Source organism: Lethenteron reissneri, chromosome 16 (genome assembly GCF_015708825.2).
Source record: "Lethenteron reissneri isolate LAM-NWPU_2019-01 chromosome 16, ASM1570882v1, whole genome shotgun sequence".
Lineage (NCBI taxonomy): Eukaryota > Metazoa > Chordata > Hyperoartia > Petromyzontiformes > Petromyzontidae > Lethenteron > Lethenteron reissneri.
Genome location: NC_083794.1, coordinates 12,484,713 through 12,500,243, shown reverse-complemented (window position 1 = coordinate 12,500,243; position 15,531 = coordinate 12,484,713). Strand labels below are relative to the sequence as shown.

Sequence of the window (15,531 nt, the reverse complement as noted above, 5' to 3'; positions counted from 1 at the left end):
TGATTTATTATCATCCACGTGGCTTTGCAAGTTGTACAACGCAGCTGCTCTGGAACACATTGATTGTGTTATGCAGGAGGAGATAAATGCGTTGAAGTGGGTGTGGGATACCTTTTGGGTTGCCCCCTGATAGAGGCAGTGGTGTGGTGATCCTGAAATATAGAAATTCCAACGTTTGTAAATAGGGCCCTATCTTTGTATATTTGTAGTGACATCGTGGATGTGACTGTGTAATGCCGGACACCCCGTATATGTGGGTGTAGTGCCGGCCCTGGAGGGGCTCGGTGAGCGCTGATGGATAGCGCTGGGTAGCACCACGCTCGGCGTGCAGTGCCGACCCCTACAGGATGGGGTGTGAGAATGTCAGCCATGGAATGGGGTTTCTATAGGCCGTGGCACTCTGGTTGACCCCGGAGGACACGTGACTGGGAAAGTCTACACAGGGGCCCCTAAGTGGGGGCTAAGGGTGGTCACGTGTCGGGGGGAGATCCTGCTAGAGGATTCGAGAAGGTGGGTCGTGGCCAAGAGCGGAGCCAGCCACGACCAGTGAGGATATAAGCCGGGTCCCCAGAGGGACCAGGGTTGAGCGTTGCTGCTGTCATCTTGAAGATCTAAGTTCTACGTCCGAGAAGAAGTCACCAACACGTGGACCTGGACCCAAGCTGGGGTCCTGTCCGTTGTAGCTACTCCCAGTATAGTTAGCCTGGTGGTCCACCACTCTTGGTTGTTATCTGGTGAAGGGGCAGTTACCCCTTTGTGTTGGTATCAATAAATGTGTTGCCTCCAAAGAGTGTGTCTGCGACTCGGTTGAACTCACTACATATTTATAACACATTCAATGTATTTCTTCTGGTAAATATCAATAAATAAGGAAATATTTTGGGTCTCAAAGGTGGAGTGATCACCTCCATCGCCCCCCCCCCAACCCCAGCACGCATTCCTTGGTTTCTTGCACTGCCCCTTGGAAACATTGGCACGTGGGGTTAGGGTGCTACTATCTGTCCGATTATAAGTGAAGTTGATTACCTTCTTGCCAATTTTACCCTCTCCTATTTGTCCCTTTTCGTTTGCTTAAAATAATTACTCAGACACATTTAAAGTTATTCGAAGAGAGAGGAGAAAACCTGCAGACCTACAACCAAGCGGGAAGGTAGCCAGGCAGTGAGCCGGCACCAACAATTTCCCAAGCTCTGCGGATCTCTCTATATTAAGATGTTATCACCAATTAACGAGTGTGTACATGCGAGAGAAACATTGAGCAGGCCAGGGTGATGGCACCTCGACACCCGCGGGAGGAGAAGTTTCACAACATCTGTGTGATCCACAGACCCGCGGCCTCTACGATGCTGGATTACAGGTGTGTGCCACAGCATTATGTATATGCTGCATCTATATATTTTTTTAAACGTGAGAGTACATGAAGATAGTTTTGCTGTATTTATATTTAAAAAACGAATAGAGCTATCATATGGTGGAAATCACTATGAAATTAAAGTACTTTAATAGTGTGAGTAAATAATGGATATGCAGGTGGTTTGAGATTAATTCCATAAAAAAAACACACACACAAATGAAAGGAAAACAACTTAAATACAGCAGACTGAAAAATATGGGGTAATAGTGGAATCGTCAAATTATATGAGTACAATACTTGTCCAATATATAAAAGGTTGTGTGACAAGGCTGCTGGGACCCTTCACAAGGACACCTTCTTGTACGGCCCAAGGTAGCAGCATCACAGCGGTACAGCGTCTGCTGATCGCTATTTAATGAGATTTTTAAAAGTTTAAAAACCATCTTTCTGTATAATTTATGACGACGTTTTTTTTGGCGGCAATTACAAAGCACTGCAAGAGAGGGAATATTTTAACACGAGTTGGTTTCTCATTAGTGCAGTTAATGCTTCGCCTGCCACGGCAGACACGCGCTTTATTAAGGAAACACGAGGTGAGAACATAACCCTAATTGGCAGTCTCTTCGGATTTGCTCTTCTCTCTAGCCAAGCAGGACTTGAGTAGAATGGGAGAGGGGGGTGGATCAAAGAAAAAAAATAGTGAACTAAACACAAATTATTCATTTCCACTTAGAAGTAAACAAATACTTTTTTTTCAACTTTTGTCAGCAATTATTTATGCTTACAAGGAGGATTGTTGTTTATCACTTTTTTAGGAGGATTTTTTTTACAGACGTGTTTCTGAGTGTGCTTGTAACTTGTACTGTAGACCAATATGTTTTTTTTTGGTTGTTGTTATTATTAAAACACTTTAATATGAATTATATATTTTACTCGTTATTTAATTCTACGTGGGATATTGGCAATCGTTGCACAGCTTGGTATCATTAATTAAACACTGCATAAAAAATATAAACAGTCGATCTGAAATGTCTTCTTGTCAGGTAGCACACGAGTTAAATAGCACAACAAAATAATGAGACAGCATATCTCCTTGACATATCTCTAACACGTACATTTTGTAAAGTATTTGTCACACAAATGCGAGTGCATAATGCAGCTTGCATTGCTTCAAGACAAGCAAACTCTGGACCGGGTTTTGAGATGCAGTGTCTCAATCAGCAGTCAGGCTTCCTGAATCAATGCTGGTGAAATGCCACTCTTAGCTGCAAGGACCCTCTCTCTACGACATGGAGTCTTAATTCGATTTCGATGCAAATATATATGCTTACATAACTCAGAATAATTTTTATTTTGTGTCATGTATTGTACAAGTTAAATACATCATGTTGACTATTGAGTAATGTACGCAGGGTTGGGCACGATTCATCACTATAAGGGATGATGGTCATTGATGGAGTTGCATCCAAAAAGGGAACGAATAGACTTGAAGACCTCCACAACAGACATGGAGCAGTCAGGTGTGGACTCGAGTCATGTGACTTGGACTCGAGTCAGACTCGAGTCATGAATTTGATGACTTCAGACTCGACTTGGACTTGCATAACAATGACTTTGTTCCACCTCTGAGGTGTGGACTCGAGTCATGTGACTTGGACTCGAGTCAGACTCGAGTCATGAATTTGATGACTTCAGACTCGACTTGGACTTGCATAACAATGACTTTGTCCCACCTCTGAGGTGTGGACTCGAGTCATGTGACTTGGACTCGAGTCAGACTCGAGTCATGAATTTGATGACTTCAGACTCGACTTGGACTTGCATAACAATGACTTTGTCCCACCTCTGAGGTGTGGACTCGAGTCATGTGACTTGGACTCGAGTCAGACTCGAGTCATGAATTTGATGACTTCAGACTCGACTTGGACTTGCATAACAATGACTTTGTCCCACCTCTGAGGTGTGGACTCGAGTCATGTGACTTGGACTCGAGTCAGACTCGAGTCATGAATTTGATGACTTCAGACTCGACTTGGACTTGCATAACAATGACTTTGTCCCACCTCTGAGGTGTGGACTCGAGTCATGTGACTTGGACTCGAGTCAGACTCGAGTCATGAATTTGATGACTTCAGACTCGACTTGGACTTGCATAACAATGACTTTGTCCCACCTCTGAGGTGTGGACTCGAGTCATGTGACTTGGACTCGAGTCAGACTCGAGTCATGAATTTGATGACTTCAGACTCGACTTGGACTTGCATAACAATGACTTTGTCCCACCTCTGAGGTGTGGACTCGAGTCATGTGACTTGGACTCGAGTCAGACTCGAGTCATGAATTTGATGACTTCAGACTCGACTTGGACTTGCATCACAATGACTTTGTCCCACCTCTGAGGTGTGGACTCGAGTCATGTGACTTGGACTCGAGTCAGACTCGAGTCATGAATTTGATGACTTCAGACTCGACTTGGACTTGCATAACAATGACTTTGTCCCACCTCTGAGGTGTGGACTCGAGTCATGTGACTTGGACTCGAGTCAGACTCGAGTCATGAATTTGATGACTTCAGACTCGACTTGGACTTGCATAACAATGACTTTGTCCCACCTCTGAGGTGTGGACTCGAGTCATGTGACTTGGACTCGAGTCAGACTCGAGTCATGAATTTGATGACTTCAGACTCGACTTGGACTTGCATAACAATGACTTTGTCCCACCTCTGAGGTGTGGACTCGAGTCATGTGACTTGGACTCGAGTCAGACTCGAGTCATGAATTTGATGACTTCAGACTCGACTTGGACTTGCATAACAATGACTTTGTCCCACCTCTGAGGTGTGGACTCGAGTCATGTGACTTGGACTCGAGTCAGACTCGAGTCATGAATTTGATGACTTCAGACTCGACTTGGACTTGCATAACAATGACTTTGTCCCACCTCTGAGGTGTGGACTCGAGTCATGTGACTTGGACTCGAGTCAGACTCGAGTCATGAATTTGATGACTTCAGACTCGACTTGGACTTGCATAACAATGACTTTGTCCCACCTCTGAGGTGTGGACTCGAGTCATGTGACTTGGACTCGAGTCAGACTCGAGTCATGAATTTGATGACTTCAGACTCGACTTGGACTTGCATAACAATGACTTTGTCCCACCTCTGAGGTGTGGACTCGAGTCATGTGACTTGGACTCGAGTCAGACTCGAGTCATGAATTTGATGACTTCAGACTCGACTTGGACTTGCATAACAATGACTTTGTCCCACCTCTGAGGTGTGGACTCGAGTCATGTGACTTGGACTCGAGTCAGACTCGAGTCATGAATTTGATGACTTCAGACTCGACTTGGACTTGCATAACAATGACTTTGTCCCACCGCTGAGGTGTGGACTCGAGTCATGTGACTTGGACTCGAGTCAGACTCGAGTCATGAATTTGATGACTTCAGACTCGACTTGGACTTGCATAACAATGACTTTGTCCCACCTCTGAGGTGTGGACTCGAGTCATGTGACTTGGACTCGAGTCAGACTCGAGTCATGAATTTGATGACTTCAGACTCGACTTGGACTTGCATAACAATGACTTTGTCCCACCTCTGAGGTGTGGACTCGAGTCATGTGACTTGGACTCGAGTCAGACTCGAGTCATGAATTTGATGACTTCAGACTCGACTTGGACTTGCATAACAATGACTTTGTCCCACCTCTGAGGTGTGGACTCGAGTCATGTGACTTGGACTCGAGTCAGACTCGAGTCATGAATTTGATGACTTCAGACTCGACTTGGACTTGCATAACAATGACTTTGTCCCACCGCTGGAGCAGTGAAATCAGCACACACGCAGAAGCGAGAATGAGTGTTGCATGCGAGACGAGGACAGATGGCAATGGCTCGCGGAGCTCATCATCCAGCAGTGGCTCTATCATAGCAGATGATGAGATCATTTAGTTTGGCTTACAATTTATATGTAAATAATTGTGTAAATTGCATGTGTGTATTCTCACTGGCATTGATGTTTCAATAATTGGAATTTGTTATTATTCATAATGAAATTCACAAGTTTAAATGGACATCTGCCATTGACCAAGAAAAAATTAAGAGCTGTATTAATGATCTATAGGTCGTATATTTCCTGGTGTCTATGCAGTTAGCATATCAGTTGGGCAAACATTTATGAAAAAACAGCCCCTGACTTGAATGGTTTTCTGCGGAGCAGGGGAATCAGCCTTTAAAAAAAAAACTAATTAGTAAATCCTGAGAATCGCACCACATGATTTGACAACAGCTTTGAAAGACCAGACAGTCAGGTTTGGATTATTGAAAATGCAACTGTCTAATGTGCGTATGGGTGGTTATAGCCACACGGTAGTGCTGAATTGTTAGCTAATTAAGATCAATTGAGATTCCAGGCCGTCAATTTAAAGGGAAATTGTATTGGAGATCTGGGTGCCAGGAATATGACTCAAAACTGCATTTTGTTTAAAATAAATAGTTAAATGCAGCATTTCATGGGACAGCTCTCGAGAAAAAAGCACTTCAGATAAGAAAAAACAATCTCTTTGTTGCTGTTCTGTACTCAAGTAAAAAACAAACTTATTTTTGCCTTGACAATATTTTTTACCTAAATGTTAAAGAAAGAAACGAGAGGTAGACAAATGGTGCAGGTGTGCCACTGGTTTTTCACGGCAAACTGTATCACATCGCACCCCTTCCCCCAGGGGAAGAAATCTGTAGGAGGTTTGGTGGCAAGAAATGAAAAAGAGTTGGATATAGAATGACAATGGTTGCCGTCATGCTGTTTTCCACAGTAATTTGTAAACTGTGGCATCTGTACCACCTGGGGGATCTTTTCTGTCAGGACATTTGAGGGAGAAAACTAAATGAAGGAAGAAAATTGCTTCTCTTCCACAACTCTGAAAAACAAATCGATACGTCAATAGACCGGGAGTTTGGATCATTCTGTAACGTCCTCAATTTCTCATTCTTATTAAGGCAAAGAATCTCCTCACAACCTGACAAAAATCCATATTGTCACAACAGGCTTGCAAGTGAACTTCCCGTGTGTGTGTTTTCTTATACCATTACCATGTAAAAAAAATGGTTTTCAAGTTAATTATGCGGCATTGTGCCTGAGGCTAAGTTTCCATACTTACTCATGAAATATGAATGTGTGAAGGTTTTTGTAAAAAAAAAAAAGGTTGCAAGGTATATTTGAGGGAAAGATTTACATACACGTTTACTCTAATGAAATTGGAACAACGGGTAACAACCAATTTGAAGAAAAAATCCGTAGATTAAAAAGGAACCTTTATAATAACATGCTGTAAAATTGTAAATAACGTGTTTATGCGGAGTGATTCAGGCAGCCAACGGGAGCCAGATTAATAATGCCAAAGTGTTATCTGCAACCATTCCCAAGAAGGAGCCAGGTTCTCTACCACTAACCTTGGCTCGTGAATGTTTAATTAAGTGGGGATTAATATTAATGAGCCTTTTGGAATAACTTTCTTCCAGCATGCATTTCCCCCTGCACATGTGAGATATAAGTTGTGTAAACCAATGAAAGATGTGTGGAACAAAAAATGCATAACAATGCAATATAACCATAACTAGGAAATGTATAGCTAATATTAATAGCACTTGTAATTATCTTAAGCACATTAAGCGAAGGGATTCGCCTATGAAATCAGCTCGTGTGTGGGTGCATTATTAAACATTGCAATGATTGTGGCACATGGCAATGGTTTTGGGAGGTATTTATCCAGCAGTGGATTGATAACGTCTGATGGTGATGATCATTTTCTTGTGTATTTTTTGTACTGTGATTATAATTTTTTGCTTTTGTTATTGAAAATGTACGAGTAGGTATTGTACATTACCAAATGTGCACTCCATTCGCTGCCCTGTTGTCAGAAATCACCTGCCGTCGTGTTTCAATCCCGACTATTTGTGGAAATGTTCCAAACACAATTTCATTTACACTTAAAATTTTAATGTCATGCTGTGTTTGATGTGTGCGGTGTGCCTATGGTAGGTTCAAGTCAGTTTCTTTCATTTGTTTCAAGGCTCAGTGAGTAAAATGCTCAAGATTACACATGACCTTTGACCTGTAAAAAAACTAAAATCAGACCAATGACGGAATACATTTTTTTAATGGAACAATATTCACAACAACATTTTATCGTCATACTCAGCTCATTTGCATGTTTTTTAATATAAATAAAGTTAAAGGCACGGTGAAAATTTGTAGATTTAAAAAAAAAGAACAAATACATTTCACAATAACATTTATTGAATCGTTCATTCAGCCTTATTATATAATTTAATATGTGCACATATTTTAATACAAACTCAGATTCTCATTGTATTTCGTGCACTATTCATTGTTGACATGTAAACGTGTTTCCAGTACAATTTGAAGCACACATCCATAATCGTGGAGTATTTTTTTTCAATCCACTACGGGATGAAGGCCTTTCTATGGCATGTCAATCACGGGAAGTGTTCGACAATACTTCACCACATTGGTCAGTGCATGTTTGTGAAGGTGTGGGGTGGGCGCAGGACCTGGTTCAGGTATCATTCACCACAGGAGTGAGCCATGGCTGGGAATGAAACTCAGGTCACCGTTGTTATGAGTGCACTGTTCAAAACCCTCCTGTCACCGCTCTCCATTTGCAATTCATGTATAGTATACAGTATATCAAATTGTGCTTGATGTGTAGCAGGCTACATACAGTGCAAAATAAAGTTCAACACGCATGCATACATACATAAGCTCATGTGAATGGACCTATGGCATTGAAACATCATTGCTTTCAGAGGGCCCAGAAACAGCACATTGCAGTTTTGAGTGATGAGAGCAGTTGCAGAATGTATTTGGGTTCAAGTATACACCCCCATCCGACACCCAATTCACTGTGGGCTCCATCTCTGAATTGAGTGGAAGTGTAAATTTCGATTCAAAGCTTTCGTGAAAGAAAGAAGTAATCCTTGATTTTCGAGAGACTGCCTAAGAAGAATTGGCCACCAAGTCTCAAATGAGTTTGCAAACATTTTTCGATTTAAAGCTTTCGTGACTGCAGGGATTCATCTTCTTGGTTCTTTTGGTAAAGTCACGTAGAAGGGAAGTAATAAAATAATAAAAATAAAACATAATAAAATAATTCTCACGACGTTTCGGCCACAACGCTAGCAGCCGTCCTCAGGTGAAGACCAGGTCTGTCGGGGAGACAGCGTCTGACAGACCTGGTCTTCACCTGAGGACGGCTGCTTGCGTTGTGGCTGAAACGTCGTGAGAATTATTTTATTATGTTTTATTTTTATTATTTTATTACTTCCCTTCTACGTGACTTTACCGAAAGAACCAAGAAGATGAGTGGAATTGGTGCAGGCAAGGTTGTAGGGCATTGGAACACTGGGTTTCATCCTCTTGCTTGCAGCCTTTAAGTGATGTTTCCAGTCCTGCTTAGATTGTTTAAATGGTTAAGTGGTTATATTGGGGCCGGCATCCACCCCGCCGCCCTCGCTAGGCAGGTGGGGCGTGACGTCCACCCCCTCCACTCCCTCCTCCACCGCGTCGATCGGCTCCCGCCGGGCCCCCTCCCGACCGGGTGACCGGACTCCCCGCGCTCGCGTCCTCTCCGAGGGACATCGCTATATTTTTGGCTCACCACCGCACGGAGTTAGGGGCCGTCCATAATTTACGTCACGCAATTTTTGACCCCCCCCCCCCCTAGTCACACGGCGTCACAAAAAGTCAGACCCCCTCTCAAATATGACGTCACAAAGCTCTGCCCCCCCCCAAAAAATATTTATTTAAAGTTGATGTGACGTCACATTTCTCAAACTCCCCCCCCCCCCCTCGTCACACATCGTCACAAATATCTGACCCCCTCCCCCCCCCCTAGGTGCGTGACGTCATTTATGGACGGCCCCTTAGCCCACACTCAACCCGTGCACACCACAGCCAAAGCCTAGCGGCCACACCTGCGAGTGATGACTTCAACGCACACTCGTGCTGCCGCTCCGCCCTCGCTCTTGCGCAGACGCAGCCGCTCCACGCAGCAATCACAGACACCACACCGATGCTCTGTGCTAACTTTGGCTCGCGGCGCAAAACTCTGCACTGCCCGGAGGGAATATTCTACGAGCAGAGCCTAGCCTACTGCTACCCTAGTCCCTAGATTTTCACACGCCCTATCGCTACCCTCGCGGCTGTCCTCACGGCGTCGCACGTACACTGTGAGAGTTGAAGGGAGGATGACGAAAAAACCTTGCCTATCACTGCCTCGTAGCGGCACTCACTGGCATCACACAGATGCTGCGAGCGGCTCGAGGAGGCAGGACGGCAGGAGAGGGGGGGGGGAGTCTTGGCGACCAAGATGTTGAAGAAGAGTTATCTCTTGAATGCCTCGGGTTCCCCTTTTTAAATCCTTTATATTAAGTTCGCATGCTTGCTTGCTTGCGTGCTTGCTTGCTTACGACCGTGCAAATCTTTCGGTCGTTTTTTAACCCACTTCCCGTGATCCAATCGAGCTGACATTTTCCACACAGACTCGTTGTGCCAGACAATTAATGTTCGTGAAAAAAAATTCCCAAAATTTTACACTTTTTAGGCAAAAAAATTTATTTTACATATATTCAAATATAACTCATTCTTGGCTTTGGCTGAACGTCACAGTATAAGAGCCCAGAGCGTAACCCCTCCACAGGCCGTGGCGGAGTAGCGCAGTTGGTAGCGCCCTCGCTTCCCATGCCAAAGGTCGCGGGATCGATCCCCGCGTCCTCCACAGGCGAATATATTTTTAAATCCTTTATATTAAGTTCGCTGCCACGCATATAAAGGATTTATAGTGAAAAACTTTGTTTTTACGGGTTATGCTTATTATCCCCCTCACTTCAAAAACCCGTGGTCGCGTTATCCCGCGTGGCCAATTGTGTGATTCTCGCTCGTTTTTCCCTCCCTTACACGGAGCGTCACGACACAGCGTCACGACGGTTACTTCGTGACCTATTGTCTATGCACCCGTACTCATTAATGTCTGACTCAACCTGTTTAATCTGGAAGGGCATCCGGCTGGCGAACACACACCCTGCTAGTGTGTACTTGGTCTGGGGGAGGTCGTGGCGCTGCGATCCCATGACCTCATAATCTGCTCTGCTCGCTTAATATTTCACCCCAGCCCTCCTCCCCGATGTCGTGCATGACTCGTTGCGGCTGGCCCGGTGAACCTTTGTGCGCTCATACAATATGAAGCAAATTTAGGGGCACCGCAATGTGACCTGTCCTGCGAGAGTCGGCCAATCTCCTGGCACCGGGAAACCGCTGCACTTCCCTCCTAGGGACCCTTCGGATGAAAACCCGTTGTGCCAGGCGATCCCCCGCCAAGACACTACTACGTGTGTGTGCTCAGGGTGGGGGCCAGGGGGGAGTTGCGGCGCTTGCAGAGTTGCTCCGCGGCCGTGGCACCGCAGTTACCTGCAGCGACACAGGCTTCTGTGGGCACTGTAAAGTGTGAAGTATGAAAGAGCAACAAGAGAGCATAACAACCGTTTTCAAAAACCTTACAACCAAACTACGCCACAAAGATTGTTTGCGGTTGTGATGCATACTGTATAGTACTCCGAAATAATTCCGGGTTGTTACAATGTGTTAGTGCGGCATGATGTCCGACGTTTTGCGCACATGTGCTGGGAGATATTCAGTTCCTGAAGAAGCACGTGGAGTGAGCATGTCGGCCACCGTGCCGAACAGCACGCGGCACAATCTGGAAACAAATCGAAGAGCTGGGTTAATTATAGTCTAAACCAGTGATTGGAACAAAAACAATCTAGTTTATCAAGCTCCAGTCCTCGTGACCCAACTTTGCATGTTTTTTTTCTTCTTCCAAGTTTACCACTTTGACTCCCCATTTAAAATTTGTCACAAGCAGCAAAATGCTCAATTCTTGCAAGACACCTGACGCACATAGGGTGCCGATTGAAATTAAGATAGAGAGATCTTGCATACTTTACGTGTCTGTGCGTAATTCACACGTGACGTGCTGGGAGCTCCTTCAAAATCCACTTATGATTGTGTGTTTGTGTGTGGCGATGTGCGGGGTCCCAGGTGGCATAAAGCACGCTGATTAAGAAGTGCTCCCTGCGTCACGTGGGGCTATTGTTTAGCAATAATGAGGCCACGTGCAGCGTGTAATGACTTAATTTGTATTTGAATGGAGAAGATGTATGCATGTTGAACTTTCTTTTTGCACCGTACGTAGCCAACCGTGCTAATCGGAGGTGCGGGAGAGGATAGCAAGCTAAACGTAGTTTTCAATGCAGACTTGAAAGTGCATAGCTGCAGTGGCTTTCCTAATATCGGAAGAGCGTTTCAGATGGCCACATAAGCGCATCTGAAAGCGTGCGATGGGGCGACCACCATCCTTGTTCGATGGTTAGCCAGAAGCCGCTGCAAGTACGACCAGAGTTCGCTTGATGGTTTATGATCCTCGATGAGACTAACGTGGAAAGGATTGCCGTGGTGGGTGAGGTAGGCTAGAGTTTAGAGAAACGGCTGCTTTGGACTTCCTACAATTCCATATTCACTTTCCTGAAGCGAAATGTCGGGCATCGTGCTGAGCCACACAGGCAAGTACGTCCAGAAAACACAACGGAGAGCCGCACAGTACAGCGCGATCCCCTGAATCAGTATTCTTCATTAATTTTAACAAGGACAGTGCCCGATTATCCAAGTAGCAAAAGTAGCTACACATGCTACAGGCCCCGCACTTTCCAGTGCCCGGTGCTAAATTATTTCAATCTATCAATTCCGGTTCAGTGATTCTGCACTTGCTCTATTACTATAGTACTATACTGCCTTCAACTTTTATGAACGACTTGGTGTTTAAGGTTAGTGATTTGTCGTATTATCTAGCTCTATAGCAAATGAAAAAATACAATTACTTTACTATACAAGTAAAAAAAAAATGTGTTTTAATATTTACGTTTTTTTAATTTAGGGCCCCTTTATAACACGTGCTACAGGCCCTGCACTAGCTTAATTTGGCACTAAGTGTGAGGGTTGCCACATTTTTGAAACCATTGGGGTTTGTGACAGCATGACATGGCGTGTTTTCACGTGTTGTGTATTGTCGGGGGCTGCACGTCAGGGGCCGCACTAAAGGCCACCAGGGGCCACCTGTGGCCAGTGGGCCTTGCAATGAAGAACAACGATCTAAACTTTGTCCATGCCCTTGTTTATCTAATACATGTACATATTTGTCAGAGTATAGTACTCGTTTCTTATGTTTATTTCAATGTCTCGTCCACGAGCTCGTTTACTCACCATGCGTGTTTTTGTAAGTAAATGTTCAAGTAAATGCTTCATATGGTTTATTGCAAAATTAAGCAAATGCAGGTTTAGTATTCGGTCAGTGTTTTGAACTCTATGTTGAAGATCTGTTATTAATTGGCTGAAAACATCTTAAGTTTAACTCCAATGGCAGATTCTGTGACTTGAATGGATATATCATAATTTAATACGTTTCCATAAATTAGTTTTTAAAAAGCTTGTTTTTAACGATATTGGCAAGATAATATATGCAGGCTGACATCATTCAGACTGTTAAGAAAAGTAAGTGTGCTAGGGCCGGATACTTTGCGAAAAGGGGTGATGGCTGATGGTCAAAAAATATTTGTATATAACGGAGTGATAGTCGAGTAATGGAACCCGTCAGTCGATTGAGGAGATGGAACGATGAATGCAGCTGGTATGTAGGTACTAGGATCATTACATCACAGAGTCATGAAAGGTGGCATTGGTTTCTGGTGATCTTCATCCAGCAGTACGTTGAATGGCTGACAATGGATTATGTTGTTTGTGCCTGTATCTTTGTCAAATTTCAAATGCAGCATCTGATAGGAGGAAATGATTGTGTTGTGAATAAAAATGCGTAGTTGTATGACTATATAATAGCCCAGATCTGTGACTCTGTCATTGTAGATTAACGCGGCACGGATTGGTTGAAGTGCGTCACGTGACCACGAGCAAGCAGCCAACCAGAGCTGCGCCCCTCCCAAACATGTACGCCCCCGGATTGGTTGAAGGGCGTCACGTGACTGCGAGCAAGCAGCCAGGTGAGTGAGACGGAGGAGACGGCTGAGTGAGAATGAGGCAGAGCCGTGCTATGTCCACTGCTGTCCTGAGGGAGAGCCGTGCTCTGTTCATTACATTAGTACTGGAGTTTTTTTGTGCTTCAATCCACTGCTGGATGAAAGCCCACCGCACAATCCTAAGGATTTACTTGACCAGTCTGTTGGGGGCCGCCGCAGGCTGTGGTTGTTCGGGAGCGCCTGTTATGCAATAGTTTAACCTCTGGAATGTGGTTAATGTAAATAAACTTCTACTCGAGTTAATAACATGATATACAGTATTAACTTCGACTCGAGTTACTGCTGTATATCATGATCATTCTCACCCCAGACACTGATCTTGATGTTGAATCCACAGACTTCATCTTGGGGTAATGGAATAAAGCCAATATATTAAAATTAATGTTGCATATACCACCAATTAAAATTTTTCACTGGCAAAATGATTACTAAATATTGATTGCCCTCCTATAAATTTAATGGTTGCCAGAGGTTTGAGATGGTTGCTCCAAATGTTTGCCTTGGAGGGTAATTAAAAATTGAGCACTTCTGAATAATTTAGTGCCTAATTTCTGTGATGGACAAGCCACATGAGTGAATTTGCCTGAAAGTTTTTTAAAGTAATACAAATTCCTCGTACAACTATTTTCTGTTGAGTAAACGTATTAGCCGAAGCATGTTCTGTATTTGGGATGATCATAACACCAGTGCACAGTGTAGCCTTGGTCATCGCGCAAGCAGCCCTCTCTCCTCGCTGTATTTGAAATTCAATCACAACGGGATTATGATTCAAAGGCATCGATGTTCAAACAGTAGGCAAAAAAGGCATTGCTTGTTATTTGAATTTGAATATAAATGTAATTTTAATCAGGTCTGCAAATGGTGATAAAAAAAAGTCAAAGTTCGGTTCACAGCTATTGTAACCACTATACTGTTGAAAGAACAAGATGATACAAACCAGGGGATAAACAGACTCATGACCCAGCCCACATGTCTTTGATATGATTAGTATTCACACTGGATGTTCGGTTGATCTTTAGCTTCTTCACCATTTATACTTGGGCATCCAAAATAGTTTTCTGTTGGATTTTTTTCAAATGTTAAATGAAAAATATTCACATTACTCTCTTCACCAAAGAAGTAAATGAGTTTTCATCTCCTACAGTGATGGCATAATTAAGTATTAAAATAGTCTAATCATCAGAGTTCTCAATAATGCAGACATCTTATGGGGATTCATTTGTTTGCTTCTTATATGACATGGCCTTATGCAAGGAAATAACATTAATTTTGTATTCCTTGTCACGATTGATTTGTTTTGTATTCAATTAAATGCTTGCCACAGCAACCTAATTAAATCAATTAATTTGGTCGCGGTTGTAAAGTTTAAGCTAATAATGAGTCAACAAAAATGGGCATATGCACACTTTTTTTAATCATCGGATGGCCTGGGAATTAACATGGCTCCACGACGTGACATCTGCATTAGATTCCAGACGTCCATGCATGAGTCAAAGGAAACGTACTTGCTCACACCACTGCTAGCTAAAGGGCCACCACTCGAGGGGATATTTGGCCTACTCTTTCACGCAGACCAGACGTCTTAAAAGAGGTGGGGGTACCCACACTTTACCCCACCGCACGCGGCACTGCCATTTGATTAAAGGTCGTGCGGATTAAGAAACTTTCCACGTTTTTGTCTCGTTATTTCAAGATTTGATGTGCCCCATTGTTTTAAATGCCTTGCCAGGAGATGGAACCGAGCGACCTCTGGATTGTAAGTCCAGCGTGCAAATCATAATACAACATATTCTTGGGTTTTTTTCGGTAAAGTCACGTAGGTAAAACACAGCACGATTGCTGTATCAAGTAGCACGCTTGCTGTATCAAGTATTACTTTTATTAATTTTAATTTTTTTCCTACGTGACTTTACCGAAAAAAACCCAAGAATATCAATCCTTGCAGTCACGAAAGCTTCAAATCTAGAATCACAATACAACAGCAGAATCCATCGCATAGATGAGTTCAACA

General features: G+C 43.6%; 1 protein-coding gene across 1 annotated transcript in view; it reads left to right on the top strand.

Moving 5' to 3' along the window:
• The first annotated feature begins 1,279 nt into the window (after window positions 1-1,279).
• The window catches only part of LOC133342998 (protein diaphanous homolog 1-like), a 233,676-nt gene continuing 219,424 nt past the window's right edge, over window positions 1,280-15,531 (top strand). The window contains exon 1 of the mRNA XM_061552421.1: window positions 1,280-1,357. The gene's annotated coding sequence lies outside the window, so the exon portion shown is untranslated. The remainder of the gene's footprint in view (window positions 1,358-15,531) is intronic.